The sequence below is a fragment of the Panthera pardus genome, unplaced genomic scaffold (assembly GCF_024362965.1).
Source record: "Panthera pardus isolate Hobbes unplaced genomic scaffold, ASM2436296v1 HiC_scaffold_16, whole genome shotgun sequence".
Lineage (NCBI taxonomy): Eukaryota > Metazoa > Chordata > Mammalia > Carnivora > Felidae > Panthera > Panthera pardus.
The window spans coordinates 138,400,821-138,417,709 of record NW_026526721.1 but is presented as its reverse complement, the minus strand read 5'-3'; the positions used below and the strand labels follow the sequence as shown (position 1 = coordinate 138,417,709).

General features: G+C 42.3%; 1 pseudogene; it reads left to right on the top strand.

Moving 5' to 3' along the window:
• The first annotated feature begins 9,851 nt into the window (after window positions 1-9,851).
• Window positions 9,852-14,917, top strand: LOC128777378 (40S ribosomal protein SA-like; annotated as a pseudogene).
• Window positions 14,918-16,889: the final 1,972 nt, after the last annotated feature.

Genomic DNA, 16,889 nt, shown 5'->3' with positions numbered 1-16,889 from the left:
ACATGCAACTGAAATGAAAAACAACTTATGATGCTTTTTAGTCGAATTATTTTCTTAAAGAAATATTTTTAATGCTTATTTATTTTTGAGAGAGACAGAACGTGAGCAGGGGAGGGGCAAAGAAGGAGGGAGACACAGAATCTGAAGCAGGCTCCAGGCTCTGAGCTGTCAACACAGAGCTCAATATGGGACTTGAATCTGTGAACTGTGAGATCATGACCTGAGCCCAAGTGCTTAACCGACTGAGCCACCCGGTGCTTCATTTTCATTTAAAACTCCTGGAGAACAATGAAATAATTTGTATTTCCCGAATTTACTCTTATGTAAAGTAGTAATCAGGGAACTTCTAGAGAGGTCTTTTGTTTGTATTGATGTTTCTGGCTGTTATGTACATAAATGAAATCTTCCAACTTTGACCTTCTACACTATATGATTTCCATTCTGAATGTACAAGTGGAAAGGTAGTACTTGATGAAGTTACATGTAGAGTCCATGAAAACATTACATTAGGTGGCTGCCTTCTTATTATTTTAAAATATATTTAAAATATATTTTATATAAATGTATTTATTGTTAAATATAAGTATTTTTTAAAGTTTATTTTTATTTATTTTGAGAGAGAGATAGAGAACAAGTAGGGGAGGGGCAGAAAGAGGGAGACAGAATCCCAAGAAGGCTCTGCACTGTCAGCACAGAAGCCAATGTGTGGCTTGAACTCACTAACTGTGAGATCATGACCTGAGCCGATATCAAGAGCTGGACGTTTAACCGACTGAGCCACCCAGGCACCCCATAAATATAAATATTTTTATTTAAATACATTTTAAATGTGGCAATGCTGCCTTTTTTTTTTTTTAATTTAGTTTTGAGAGAGAGAGACAGAGAGAGAGAGAGCTAGCAGGGGAGGGGCAGAGAGAGAGGGAGACACAGAATCCAAAGCAGGCTCCAGGCTCTGAGCTGTCAGCACAGAGCGTGACACAGGGCTCCAACTCACGAGCTGTGAGATCATGACCTGAGCCAAAGTTGGACGGTTAACCGACTGAGCCACCCAGGTGCCCCAGTGGCAATGCTCCTTTTTAACTGTAGTTCAGGAAGGTGGTATGTCAACAGTTTGTATCTGCTCCCCTGAACCATATAGTTGTTTTTATAATATGGCAAACATAACCATGTAAACAAATAGATGCTAGCTTAAACAAAAACTGGCAATTTGAGCATGTTCTGACATCATAACAAAATCAACATTATTTTACTCAGTTTATTTTTATATGAATCAATGGCTCAGGAAAAATTACAAGAAACTCTCAAACTTATTTTAAGAAAAATAAGATTTTTTTTCTTGCCTGCAGGTCCTTTCAAACTTTGATGTTAGAAATAAATTTGCTTGGCTATGCTTATTTCTGATATCATATAAGCATTTATAAAGTAATATGCATTTGGCAGAAACACTAATCCTTTTTAACTAAGAGGGAATAAAACAACCTCAACGCACTCCCCTCCCTGGGTATGGCTTTAACCACTGCACCCCCTAAAGTAATCACTACTGAAAGGTGGTCAAAAGGTACAAAAACCCAGTTATAAGGCAAGTACTAGGGAGGCGATATATAGCATGATGACTGTAGTTGACATTGTTGTAATATATATATATATATTTATATATATATGTGCATATATGTGTGCGTGTGTGGATATAGATATAGATATATAGATATAGATATAGATATAGATATAGATATATGTTGTTAAGAGAGTAAATCCTAGAGTTCTCATCACAATGAATTTTTTCCCCATTTTTGTCTTCTCTTTTTATTGCATCTACATGAAATGATGGAGACTAAACTTACTGTGGTAATCATTCTACAATATGTTAATGAAATCATTATACTGTACACCTTAAGCTTACACATTAATGTATAGTAACTATATCTCAAAAAAACCGAGAGAAAGAGTCACTGCCACTGTTCATTGGCTGGTGCAGGACTCATTCTGGATCTTTCCTCACCATGTTGGCTTTGAACCATCCTACCTATTGTCTGAACACCTAGACCCTTCCTCTCTGGTGTGTGTTTTGGGCTTGACAGCCATCCCAGTTCTATACACAGCCCTTCCTGACATCTCCCTTGCTTATCACTGATACCTGATACTGGACCTGGGCACCTGACATCCCCCACCCCTGCTGGCTGGGCTCGTGGTACTCTAAAACCTCACCCATCCAGCAGAGGGAATTGGACATCTGTAGAGACTGGACCTCCTGTATATGATAATTTAGGAAACAGCAGAAAGTTGCCACGCATGGGGCCCCTGGGTGGCTCAGTTGGTTAAGCGTCTGACTTCAGCTCAGGTCATGATCCCGTGGTTCGTGGGTTTGAGCCCCATGTCAGGCTCTCTACTGTCACCTTGGAGCCTGGAGCCTCCTTTGGGTATTTTGTCCCCCTCCCTCTCTGCCCCTTCCCTGTTGATGCTCTATCTTTCTCTTCCAAAAATAAATATACATTTAAAAAAAGAAAAGAAAGTTGCCAAGCATTGCCACTTCTAATGAGTGTCCTTTCACACAATCATACATTTTAAGATTACATAAAAAGAGACAATGTGTTTGAAAAATCAGCTAAAGGTGGTAGTGCTTTCCTACTTAAAAGATTCTCATCATTTTGGCTGGCTTTGGAAAAAGCAGAACAATACAGATCATCGTGAAAACTATTTGTATTTCTTGTGGCAAGAGTTCACTTTAGGTTTAATCCCACTTTTGTCAGAAAACAAAAGCAAACTAGTATAATAGTCTTGTGTGTGTCGGTTAGTTTCTAAATAGCCCCTAACAAATCTAGTGTTGGAGTTATTAAGTAAGCTTATTGGACTTTGTCTCTAATATTGCCACCTATTCCAGTCTACACATTTCTGCCAGAGTCACTTAAAAAGTGAAAGTCTGATTGTGATACTCTTCTCCCTAAAAATAAAGCAAATCTGTGGGGCACCTGGGTGGTTCAATCGGTTGAGCATCTGACTCTTGATTTTGGCTCAGGTCACGACCCCAGGGTCATGGGATTGAGCCCCTTGACTGGCTCTGTGCTGAGCAAGAAACCTGCTTAAGACACTCTCTCTACCCCTCTGCCTTTGCCCCTCCCCCATGTGTGCATGTTCTCACACACTCTTTCCCTCAAAAAACAAAAAAAGCAAATCTGTAACAACAAAAATGTCCTTTTCTTTTTAAACATTTTTTCACATTTTAATTCATTTTTTGAGAGACAGAGGGAGACAGAGCGTGAGTGGGGGAGGGGCAGAGAGAGAGGGAGACACAGAATCCAAAGCAGGCTCCAGGCTCTGAGCTGTCAGCCCAGAGCCTGACGTGGGGCTCCAACCCATGAACTGTGAGGTCATGACCTGAGCCCATGTCGGCCGCTCAACCAACTGAGCCACCCAGGCGCCCCTAAAAATGTCCTCTTTTTTTTAAATGTATATTTATATTGTGTGTGTGTGTGTGTGTGTGTGTGAGAGAGAGAGAGAGAGAGAGAGAGAGAGAGAGAGAGAGAGCATGCACTGGGGAGGGGCAAAGGGAGAGGGAGAGGGAGAGAGAGAATCCCAAGTACGCTCCCCACTGTCAGCACGGATGGATGCTGATGCCGGGCTGGGTCTCCTTAACCATGAAATCATGACCTGAACCAAAATCAAGAGTCAGACGCTTAACTGACTGAACCACCCAGGTGTCTCTACAATGTCCTTAAACTCATGGGAACTGTTATAATCAAACCAGTCCAAACTCCCGTGCATGTTCTCTCTCCCTAGATTCTCCATTGGTCTGTGTCTTTATCTCCAATTCTCCCTCACAATTTACCTCAAATGTCTCCCTGTGAAATCTTCCACTTTCCTGTCTTGAGCGGATCCTACAGGATTCCATGACTCTCTAGTGCGTATCGTGCTATTTCTCACACTGATTTATAATTATTCTTCTGTTCCAGTCTTTGACTTCCCTGAGGGTGGACCCCTTCCTTATTTCCTTTGTGACCTCTGAACCTGGGCGCTAAAGAAATGTGTGCGGAGTGAATGAATGACACTGAGGAGCATAGAAAAGCCAGACTCAGCAGTTGATTTTAAATATTAAGGCATGATATGGGCCATCAGACCCTGTGACACAAATTGTTTAGTCTTCTCTTAAAAATATTAACATTAGTCTGTGGGAGTTTGGACCACACACAGCCCTCATATGGGAAAGCAGTTCTGACAGGGTCCCAATAATATTTCTTTGCTCTAGCTGGCTAGAGTCAATGCCTGCCTCTACAAAACCAATACATGATTATTTGGTTTGTCATTTATCAACCTCTGAATAAATGTTATAGGTAGAGTGATAGAGTTGAAAGAGGGATTTCTTGGAGAGAGGCTGCCTGGCTACCCAGACAAGCTCTCTCTCAAGGACTATCATTCCAACAAGGCTGGCCTTTTGTAGGTCCGGTTCTTTGCCTTGCACAACCTTCATATTTTATTCACCGCAGAAAGGATCATATAACCAAGCCCACAAGATATATATTAATCAGGATCCTGATCTATTACTTCACAATGAAAAACGTAGCTGGCAAGCAGAGGAGAAATTCATATTAGCGGGGTGGGGTGTTCTTACCACTTTAGGAAAACATGTTTGGAAAGTGAATGCTTAAATCACAAGTTAACAGAGTGGATCCAAATGAACAGGAAGGGGACAGGTGTCACCGAGCTGTCAAACTGATGCCCCACTTCCCTCTTGTCCCTAAGCTTCCGAGCAGACTGGATACTTGTGTTCAGGGGTCCTGGATGGGAATCCCACTAAAAAGTCCTTTTATTTTGACTGCCGACTTATAAGACCCCAATATAGTCAGCTCCTGCTATCGACAGGATTTCCTCACACAAGGCGGAATAGAGCTGTCAAATTTTCACATTAGAACTGTAATCCAGGAGTACTGGTTTCACAGTGTACATCCTGGACACCTTGACTGGACTTCAGTACTTTCAAATCCCTGCAGCCCTTCATTTTCTTGAATCAATTTCTACATTTAGTTAATCTCATCCATTATGTATTAACTCTTATTAATTCCATCTTAGAAAGTGGGTATATAAGTTATAGGTTTTGGGGGAATCTGGGCTTTGCTTCTCATGTTGATAACACAGTTTGGGGGCACTTGGTCCACTGCCACACTGTAAATAGTAATTGATAATTATTGCTTAAGTAGTGCTTTTCAGAGCACCAGTCCCCATGCATCAGTGTGTCATAAAATCAAATTAGTGGGTTCTGACTGGCAGCTTAAAAAATGAAATAGAATAGAAAATATTAGAACGCATGGCACGGAGTTAGGTAACTATTGTATTGTTTTAGATGTGTTCCATGTACTAGGTCATGATACAAAATGCTTCCGGACTCTGGGTTGGGGCTAAAAAAATTTACAAACCACTCCGTAGAACTCAGAGCTCCATTCTCTGCCTGAGCGAGCAAGATGTTCTTGGTGCATGAAGATGTCAGCAAATTTATTTAAATAAGACCTTTGCCATGAAGAGCCCTATTATTGAAGGGACGGTAAAAACTCGGGGTCAGAAGCTTGCAGAAACATCCACATTGGGGAGGGTGTGACAGGAGCGGTGGCTGAAAATAGATGCAAGTCACATAAAAACAAATGAAAGATGAACAATCACCTGGAAGAAAAGGCAGTAGAACTTTTGGACGCTGGTCAGCGCCTCTCTGTTGCTTAGCGTCTCTTCTGTCCTGGCATGTGGGGTTCCTGACTGTCAGAGAAGAGCTGTGCGGGATTTACCGACTTTCATGTTAGACAGGGTCATCGTGATGCCTGCTCAGACTGACCTAGTAAGAACAGATGAAGAGATTTTCAATTGAAATTCTCATTTTCTTAGGATACTGCTTTCATAACTATAAAAATGAGACATATATTTGGATACGTCCGCATTTGGCAAACTCTCGCAGGCACAAATGTATTTTGATGTCTTCTCTCCTGAGTCCAGTTTATTTCCTACAGCTAGTGTGTGTGTGGACAGGTGGTGCTGAGTATTTGAAAATATCAGACTGCAGTATTCATCTATCCATCCATCCACTTCCATTTATCCATTTGTTCCTTTATACGTGTGTCTGTCTGTTCGTCCATCCTGCCCTTATTGAACACCGACGTATTCTGTGCAAGCACTTTGCCCTCTTGTGTATTTGTGGAGTCGGGAAATCTTAGGTTGCAAGGGAATTTGAAAGTTATTTGACATAGTTCTTATCAGATGAATGCATCTTCTCTGTAGATCTGCTGGCAAGTGACAATTCAGCCTTCCTCCAGCAGTGGAATATATCTCTCCGACTGAGAACAGTTTCTTGTATTAAACTGAAACCTACTTTTCAGTAGCTCCCCTCAGAAACCTCTTGTCAGAGCCCCACCCAGCTAAGGATACTGAAGAGCTGCTCTCTGTCTACTTGCCCATCCCAGTTCCTAAATCAACTCCTCAGTTGGCTGGTTTCTAAATTAATCTTAATCTAGCCCGATGGCACATTAGGATTGGCACTCCTATCAGAGAATGGGATCAAGGGCCATGTCTGATGTCTGATAGGTCTGGGGGCGGGTGATGGCATTCTAAGCTACACCATTTAAGCTCCCACTCTGGTACCTGGCCCTTGTGCCTTTGTTTCCATCTGGTTTGGGGTGGTCACTCTGACGACGTCCCACTCTGAATTGTAACTGGGATCTTAACAACTTTCCAGTCTTTTCCTGTCTGTCTACCCCCAACCATTGAATGACTGGGATCAGTCTGGAACTATGACGCCCATCTCTGCCACTTCAGACGGAACTCTTAGGAACTGATGCCATTTGAAATTGAGCCTGGGCTAGCTATGCATTTTGGAGCATTCTAATCTAGATTCTTTGTTTATTTCCTTAAGGCCAGTACTAATGCCACATAAGTCCCACAACTCTGGCACTCCCTTTCTCTGGATTTCTCTGCTTAGTCTTATCTTTGGAGTTCTAGCCTGCAATCAGTTATGCATATCAGTTCTAATTCTAGCCCATGCGGCCAAGCATATGATAGCTCTTCATATATTTGAAGATGCAAGTTTTCTTTTGCTGTATAACAAACCGGAGCTTAAGCTCACGAACCGTGAGATCACTACCTGAGACGAAGTCCAACACTTAACAGACTAAGCCACCCAGGTGCCCCTAGAGATGTACTTCTAAGTGGCTTACTTACATGGGCTGGCAGACAGCTTGACTGGGGCTGTTGGCTGGCTGCCTCGATTATGCTACATGAAGCTGCTTGATATTTTTTACTACATGGTGACTTGATTCTCAGAGATAGGTAATGGAAGGTGTCAGTCTTATTTAAGACTGGGCCTGGAACTGGCACGATATCACTTTCCCTTCATTCTCTTGGTCAAAATGGCCACAGAATAGGCCAGATTCAAATACTGGGAAATATAACTCCACTTCTTGATGGAGAGAATTGACAAAGGTTTTGCAGCCATCTGTTATTTATGACATTACCATTGGCATATTTTCCCCTATTTTCCTTGCTCCACCCCTGCTCCTAACTTTCAGTCTTGTCTTCTCTTCTCTAGGCTAAAAAGCCCTTGTTGCTTTCTCACTAATGCAATATTTTAGTGTAAGCCTATTGTGGAGAACAGAACAAGAATTTCACCTCCTTTCTATTAAAGTTTGTATCTTTCTTGATGTAACCGACGGTCGTATTAACTTCCTTAAGGGTTACATTTCATAGTTAACTGACACTGAACTTATTACTGATTATGCCCCTAAGGCTTCTTGTTCTAATGTCCTGTTGGTATGGCATGAAACTTCTGTCTTATACTTGGAAAGCTAGATTTTGGATTCAATTCAGTTATTTAATAGCTGTCCTTGTGAAGTTTCACCTTGTTAGATCTAAACTACTGCCCTTGCCTATGAAGATAATTTAGATTCTTGTCTTTTAACATAGCAATGTTCAGTCAACATGAAGTTGATGGCTGTGCCCTTAGGTGTTCAGGCAAATAATTGAGAAAAATGTTAAACAGCCTGGATATAGAACCATGTGGTCTGACACTTGTAGGATGACACAGGAATCATCACTCAATTCTTCAATTGTCCTTGCACTTATCATGTAAAATTTTACTTCATGTCACGGTGTATCATGAAAAATCTCTTCAACTTTTCTGCGGAGGTTCAGATGCTTTGCATCTACTCTATTTCCCAGATGTTGCAACCCAGCAGCCCTGATGAAGAAGGAAAAACTGCTAGACAAATATGACGTTTTCTTAATGAAAATGTACTGTGTTCCAATAAGCCCCACTCCTCTTTCAGGGTCTCATTGACTTAAAGCTTTTTATTTTTTGCTTATTTTTTCAAAAATTAGTTTGATGGAGGGGTGCCTGGGTGGCTCCATTGGTCGGGCGTCTACCTTCAGCTCAGGTCATGATCCCATGGTCCGTGGTTCAAGCCCCACATCAGGTTCTGTGCTGACAGCTCAGAGCCTGGAGTCTGCTTCCGATTCTGTGTCTCCTCCCTCTGCCCCTCCTCTGCTTGCACGCGCGCTCTCTTTCTCAAAAATAAATAAACATTAAAACAAATTAAAAAATAGTTAGATGGAGGTGTATTTACATAAATCTGAAATGTATAACTTGATGAATTTTGACAGAAGTATGTATAGTCCCTTCAAACCACCACTGTAACTGTGACTCAGAACATTTCCACCAGCTTCCAAGGTTTCCTCCTGCCTCTTTGCAGTCACCCCTTCCCCTGTCCCCCATCCTCAGGCAACCACCGATTTTTCTGTCATGATAGGTTACTCACACTTTCTAGAATTTCATAGAGAGTATACAGTATGCACTTGTTTTTTTTGTGTGTGTTTGGCTTCTTTTAGTCAATACTAAGACTTTGGGATTCTCCACACCATCGCTCTCTCAGTGGTATGTTCCTGTTTAGTGCTGTGTGATACTCTGTTGTAGGGATAGAACACATTTTGTTTATCCACTTCCCTGTTGGTGGACATTTGTTTCTAGTTTTTGGCTATTATGAGTGAAGCTGCTTTGAATATTCATGTAGGAGTCTTCATGTAGACATGTGTTTTCATTTCTCTTTGGTACCTGGACTGCTTCTCCTTTTTTTGTTTTTGTTTTTGTTTTCCTTTTCACCAGACTGTTCCTGCCTAGAGTGAACATCACCATTCGGCAGTTTTTGAAAGCTAACGTATGCCCTATTTTGGAAATCATAGCAAAAGTTACCTTCCCCCAACCTTCCGGTATAACTTGAGAGTCCTCAAAACTCTCCATTTACAAGTTCTTCCAATTCTTTAAACACAGTTAATTTGTTTAGAGAATTTATTGTCTTATAGCAAGCAGGTTTGGGGGCAAGTATTGAATGTTCAAAATGTGTGCCAGAGTAAGCACTATATCATCTAATTTTCTGTTCACAACAATTATATAAGAAAGGTACTGTTTTTTTTGTTTTTTGTCTTGTTTTGTTTTGTTTTTGTTTTTTGAGAGAGACAGAGAAAGAGAGAGCACACACACAAGCAGGGGAGAGGGGCAGAAGGAGAGGGAGAGAGAGAATCCTTATCCAGTGTGGAGCCTGACACAGGGCTTCATCTCACAACCATGAGATCATGACCTGAACCGAAATCAGGAGTCAGATGCTTAACCAACTGAGCCACCCAGGTGCCCCAAGAAAGTACCGTTTTAATTTTATTTTTTTAACAGGTGAATAAACAGGAGCATAGAGAAATGAAGCAACCTGCCTAAGTTCTGATCGCTAGGGAGCTAAGTTTGTAAGCTGTGTGTTTGTCTCTGGAGCTGGAGTCCAAACCACTTCACAATATAAAAGAGACAACGAAGATTATGATATGAAAACTGCGCGTGCAACGTGATGCGTGTTTATAGGAAAGAAAGGTTACTCTGGGTGAGGAAAATGAAGAATGTCCTTAAAGAGGAAGTGATAGCTAAAGTGGGTCTTGAAAACCGGATGAATATGGATGGTAAGGTAGGGACAAAAGGATATAAAATTCAGATGGACAGGTGGCCTAAGCAAAGGCCCAGTGGCAGGAATGGGAGCATCATCCAGCTGCCTCACTGCAGATCTGTGCACTGATGGGAGACCAGGGAAAAAGGGGTCATGAGATTAGGTATAATGGCAGGCAGACTGTGGTCAGACCACCAGTTTTTGAATGACGGTCTAGGGAGATGACCTTGACTTAATTGTGATGTATGGTGGGAGACACTCTTGCAGGCTGTGCTGAAAGATTAATATGATGGCTTTAAATGAATCAAAGGAGGATGACAGCAAAATTAGGAAAGCCAGTCAGGAATCTGTTGCACTTAAAAAACAAAGCCAAACAAAAACAAGGCCCTGAATCAGAGTGGTGGCAGGGGCAAATCCTGTATTGGAAGAGTCGACTGAATTCTGCTTAGTGTTAGAAATTCAAATGATGTTTGTATCATTTACTCTTTTGGGTATAATAGATATATTTGGGTATAAAGTTTTAAGTACTTAATTGCATTTATGCCTGTTGATATCTTTCTGATTTTTCAAATTTATAAACACAGATCTCTCAAGTTATGCCATTTGCATGCAGAAGGAATTAAGATGTCAATAAATTGAAATTATCTATTTCGTTAACTATGCTGTTTTTTTACCCTTAATTGGGTAATACTAGATTAGTAACTGTTTCGGGTGACATCTCTTTTTGATTATATCTAAAAGACCTCATCACATTTTACAGTGACATAAATATTTAATAAAGGTGTCTGACTTAATAAAGTTTAAGTATACAATTAAAGAGCTTGCAGAATACCCACATATATTTTATTTATCGAGGCATATTTCATATGCATGTTAACGTACGATCTAAAATGTACAGTTTGATGAATTTGACAAATGTCTATGTACACAATACCTCACCCCATCGAGATAGGGTCTCCTCGTTACTCACAAAGTGCCTTGGGCTTCTCCCAGACAGTCCTGCACCATTCCAGACCCCAGGACCACTCTGCCCTTCTATCAACCATACGTTGGTTTGACTGTGCTAGAATTGCGTGCAAAGGGAGTCATGCATCACATACTGTTTTATGTTTAGCTACTATCACTTAACACAGTGTTTTAGAGATTCGTCCATGATTGTTGCATAGATCTGTGGTGCTTTCATTTTGATTGTCGAGTAGCGTTCCCGCATATGAGTATACACCATTTCTTTAGCCATCTGTCTGTTGGTTTGGGTTCTTTTCAGTTTGGGAGCATTATGAATATTTTTGTGCAGGTCTTTCTGTGGACATGTGGTTGCATTTCTTGGACAAATACCACGTCTGTATCATATGGGAGGTGTATGTATAACCTTTAAAAATGCTAAAATGTTTTCCAAAGTATTTATATTTTTTAAATATATCTTAGGATTGTGTGGTTCTGGACTTCTTTTTTGTATAAAGCAGACCACAAGACTTGATTAAGAATGCAATATTCACATTAGGCTTACAATGACATTTCCCGTGACAATGAGGACTTTGTGATTATAGATGGCTAGCTTAGCCACCAACACCATTTTCCCCATAATTATGCTATAAATTAGGGGTGACCCTTGAGCCTCTTCTAGTAAGAACTTCAGTATCTGGAAGGTGAACATGAAATTCTCCAAGGTGTTTTTAAGTGGTACCTAAAGGAAAAACATGCTGTAATGTCACATAAGTTAATAATTTTAAGGAGCCTATAGGCCCGGCAGTGAAATTAAATGCTTAACAATAATTCAAAAATGGCTTACAGAAACTTAAAAATGTGAATCATTTAGTGGGGCTGAAATTATGCTCCTGACATATATGTGTGACACACGAGAGCACTTACCTGGGAATTTATTACCAGCTTCTGAGCAAACAAAGCCTGACCTACATTTGACTAAAGTCAGCTGTCTTTGGTTAATCCTATGGGCTTCTTTTTATTAATGTCACAATTGCTAATGTGGTATAACATTGTCATTACTGAATAGCACCGCGGGATGAGTTGCAGCTGTTATCTCTCTTTCTGAACCTACTGAGTCATTAAATCTGAGTTTGGGGGAATACAAGTTGTAAAGATTATTCAAATTCTGATTGAGAAATAGGACTACTGGGAAATTGTAGGTACATAAAGTAAAACTTTGAATCAATCAAGGGTTTTTTGTTTTGTTTTTTTTTTTGGTAAAGCTTAAATGTTCAAAATTGTTCCTTAGGTTTAATTTGAAATCAAATGTCAAAGAAATAGAGGGTAAACATAAGAAAATAAAAGAATAATAATATTTATATGCAAAATCCTTCTTGCTGATGGGAAAGTGATGTGTTGTGATTGAGAAAATAGTAGGAAGATGATTTCCTTGAAAACACTGTAGCATTTTGTCTCAAGAATCCTAATGTTAATTTAAGAAGAATATGCCTTTGTTCTAACAAGACAGAGAATAATCGATTTCTCTTTAATCGCTAAGGGGAATTTTGTTGTATTGCTTTTGGCAGTCCCGCAAAAATTTCTTCTTTTAGAATTCTTACTTTGCCTTTGGTCATGATTAGTACTTAGTGAAGGGTATAATCCTGCAGTTCCTAACTGAGCCAAAGTACCTTAGGGTGCCTCAGAAAATTTTCAGTTTTTGAGGGGAGTATAGCAATATTCGGTATTTCTTGGATACCACATAAACTACTAGCTCAGGATAGTTTTCAGTTTCTTCAATAAGATTGTACTACATTCTTCTCAGTGGTGTCATATATTTGTGAAGCTGTGTTTTTGACAGTTGCTATACTAAGTAACTATTACAACATGAAAAGCAGAGTGGAATGCGGGATGTGGGCAGTGTCCAATCTGATTCTAAAATTTGAGAAGTTACGCAGTGCCCTATGGACACACACATCCCAATTAGTAAGTACTTGTGGTTATTTGAGGATGAAATAAAAACATATTTTCCTTCAGTTTAAGCGTATCATTGTTTTCAAATAGCTAGTAAGTTATTTGGACCTAAAATAAGCAACAAACAGAAAAAACAAAAACTCTTACCAAGTAGGGACCTGACTACTTAGTAAATAGAACAGTTGGTTATTTCATTTAGGCTGGGGACACTGAGAAAATCATGGGTCACCAAGGATCCCTCAAAAGTGAGACATTTTGGGAACACCTGGAATAATCTGATGATCACTTAAATACTTTCTGATCTGTTACGTTTATTCAAGTCCTGTTTATGTTTATTCTGGCCTGTTTTTGATGTTATTTGAAAATGTTGGAAGCAACGGGAGTTCAGAGATTGGCATTTCTGAAGCTCATTTTTCCCGGATGATATTTCGGAAGCCAGACGTCTGCAGTGACTTCATTGACTCCAAGCAAAAATTTTAAGTTGAAAAAGCTCGTCATTTGCATCACAGCCACAGGCATAGAGGTCCTGGATACCTGGACCGCCTGTTTCCACGGCACTGCTAAGAGCGTAGTCTGTGGACCAGCAGTCATTAGCAATGCAGAATCTCAGGCCCCACCCCAGGCCTGCTGAACCTGAACATGCATTATAAGAAAAGAACTCTAGGTGATCACATGCATATTAAAGTTTGAGAAGCATGGCTCTATCATTCTATCCAATCCCACCTCAGCCTTCCTGCACAGAATCCCTCATTCCCTTTGAATGTGTCTTTAAGACCTAGTTTCTCTGTGCCCTTTACTATCCACTAGGCAAACTTCCTAATGAATTAATGCTTGATAATAGTTGAAATGTGCTATCATTTAGATAAGACTTTGAAAAAACTGTCACACTGGATTGTTATTTTTGTCTTGTAGATGCCTTCACCGTTACTTTCTTATCTTCTAGCTATAGTTTTGAGGGTCAGGCTCACTACACACCCCAAAATGTGGTGTGTTCCCTGGTGTGGAACAGAAGGCATGGGTGTCGGGCATGTGAGATGGAAGAATGCGATGTTAAAAGTGAGAAAAGTCTTTTGCATGCTACCCAGAGAGGGGTTGTTCCGGGTTCCCATGTCACTTAAAGGGAAACTTTCACCTTGTGCAGAGCCCTTGATGTCCTGCAAGTGAAGATGTCCTCACATTCCTTGCAGCAGGAGCCCACTAAGGTGGCACCCACCTTGACTTCCAAATGGGACAGTACACAGCGATGGCATCTGAGTCACACATCCGAACAGAACCCGAGAGTCGCTTCTGCTGGCAGCTCCTGCCCTTGAAAACCCGGCTGATGTCAGTGTCATTTCCTCCAAGAATACTGGCCAGGGAGCTGTGCTACAGTTGGCTGCTGCCACCAGAGCCACGTCTATGGCTGGCCGCTTCATTCCTGGAACCTTCACCAACCTGGTCCCGGCAGTCTTCCCAGAGCCACGACTTCCGGTGGATGCGAATCCCATGGCTGACCACCAGCCGCTCACAGAGGCATCTCGCATTGTCCTGCCTACCTCTGTGCCTTAACCTGTGTAACACAGATGCTCCTCTGCACTGTGTGGACATTTCCTTCCCACCCGGCAGTAAGGGAGCTCGCTCAGCAGGTCGCAGGCGGCGGGAGCGGGCGCCCTAAAGTTCTGCGCATGTGCGGCGCCCGCCCCGACCACGCACCAGAGGGCACACGTGATCTCCCCTTCTGCAGAGATCCCGAAGAGCTCGGAAAGGAAGAGCAGGCTGCTGCTGACAAGACCGTGACACAGGAGGCATTTCAGGGTGAATGGGCTGCTCCAGCTTCCCAACACGTGGATCCTCAACCCGGGGCCAAAGGCGGGTCCAAGGGCGCAGGTGCCCTGTGGGCCTCTTCAGCGGGCTCCTCCCGAGGACTGGTCTGCAGCTCCCGCCGCTCACGTCCCTGCCTGGGTAAGAACAGCCACTGAGTGGTCTTAAACTCTTCTTTCACAGACTTCAACAGAAAACGGACAACAAGCAGTTCCCCCAACCCCCGCAAAAAAGTGGGAAAGGGCCACTTTACGGCAGCAGAAACGAAGGCTTTGTAAGCAGTGATTGCTCTGTATTCCAGTAACAGCAGGGCTGAGAATGGAACCTGGGTCCTCTGATTCCAGTTCTGCTTTCCGGTGAAAGTGATGACAGCAAACATTGACCGAATTCTTTTTTTTTTTCTTTAAGTTTATTTATTTATTTTGAGAGAGCATGTGAGAGAAAGTGGGGTAGGGGGAGAGAGAGAGAGAGAGAGAGAGAGAGAGAATCCCAAGAAGGCTCTGCACCACGAGTGCAGAGCCCCATGCGTGTCTCCAACCCACGAACCAGATCATGACCTGGGCTGAAATCAGATGCTTAACCTACCGAGCCACCCTGATGCCCCTGATTGAGATTGAATTATTCAAAAAAAAAATTTTTTTTTAACATTTCTTCATTTTTGAGAGACAGAGGGAGACAGAGTGTGAGTGGGGGAGGGGCAGAGAGAGAGGGAGACGCAGAATCCGAAGCAGGCGCCAGGCTCCCAGCTGTCAGCACAGCCCCACACAGGGCTCGAACTCACTGACGGTGAGATCATGACCTGAGCTGATGTATGATGCTTAACTGACTGATCCACCCAGGTGCCCTTGAGGTTGAATTCTTATTATGCGCCAGGCACTCAACTGTGACCAACGCGTGTGTTGTCATTGTTCTAGGTAGGCACGATACTTTTTATTTATGCCACATATAATGGAGATGCCATTACTCTCCTCATTTTGCAACTGAGGAAACAGAGCAAAAGGACATTATAACCGAGGGTAAACGTCTTTTATTTGTTGAATATCCCATCCCACTTACGAATTTCTTGTCTCTCAGCTTTAGATTCGTCCTTCAGTATTTGCTGTATGATAGTGGATTGGACTTTTTTGGGCATTTCTTCTTTTCAGTGGGATGAGGTTGAACTTTGTCAGTAGAGGGAGCTGGAGGGACATTGCAGGAGGAAGGGGCACTCTTCCTTGTACTGGCTGCTGGGTTTGCTTTCCCCTGCTCCTGCCGCCTTCAGGGGTGTGTGTGGTGCAGGGGACGGCTGGTATTGTTTTGCCCCAGCTGTGCATGTACCTGAGTGGGCGGTCCCCTAGCAGCCTGGGCCCAGTGACCACCTCGTTCTGGCCCTTCTGATGTGAGCATTGCGTGTTCCAGCCCTGGTGCCCCCAGTGGCCTGCCAGCTCCTTCTGTGTGCCCTCCCACTAACCCCTGCTGGCTTGTGCCCCAGAGGTTTGCTTCCCGTGGCTCTCCGGGTGCAGGTGCTGTGTGCTCCAGGCCTGGCACCCGCCGTGGTGCCCGGACTCGCTCTGCATGCCACATCAGCCACAGCTCTGCCGTACCTAGGGGGCGGGGCTTGCTGTGGCTTGCCTAGTAACTCAGGCAACCTCGTGAACTTCTTTACCATCCCCTGGGCTGCAACCACATCTTTGACGAGATCTGAACCTCAGCCTTGGGGAGGCAGCCAGATTGGTTGTTTTTCAAAGTTTCTCCTTCCCTGGATTCACCCGTGATCCAAGGTATCCTTTAGAGTTCTTTGTATATCTTTACAGTTATTCTCCTCAGTTTAAAAACTCTTTATATTAAACTTCTGTTTGATTATTGTGTGGTTTCTGTTTCCTGATATCTGATTTGATACAATCTGGTATAGATTGTACACTCTGATATAATCTCTTCCCCTCTCCTACCCAGAATAATCTCTTCAACTGTCTACTTTGTTTTATTTATGTTTATTTTATTTACTTATGTACGATGACAAAGGTGTTTTTCTATGACACTGATAAGTCAGTTCTGTCTCTTGGATTCAGGGAGTGGACAAGGTGGTCTCTAGAAATTGATTGATTCCTTAACATATTCATTCATAAAAAATTTTACTAAATGCAGGGGCGCCTGGTGGCTCAGTTGGTTGAGTGTCCATCTTCAGCTCAGGTCATGATCTCACAGTTGGTGAGTTCAAGCTCCACGTTGGGCTCTCTGCTGAGTCGGGCTCTGTGCTGACAGCTCGGAGCT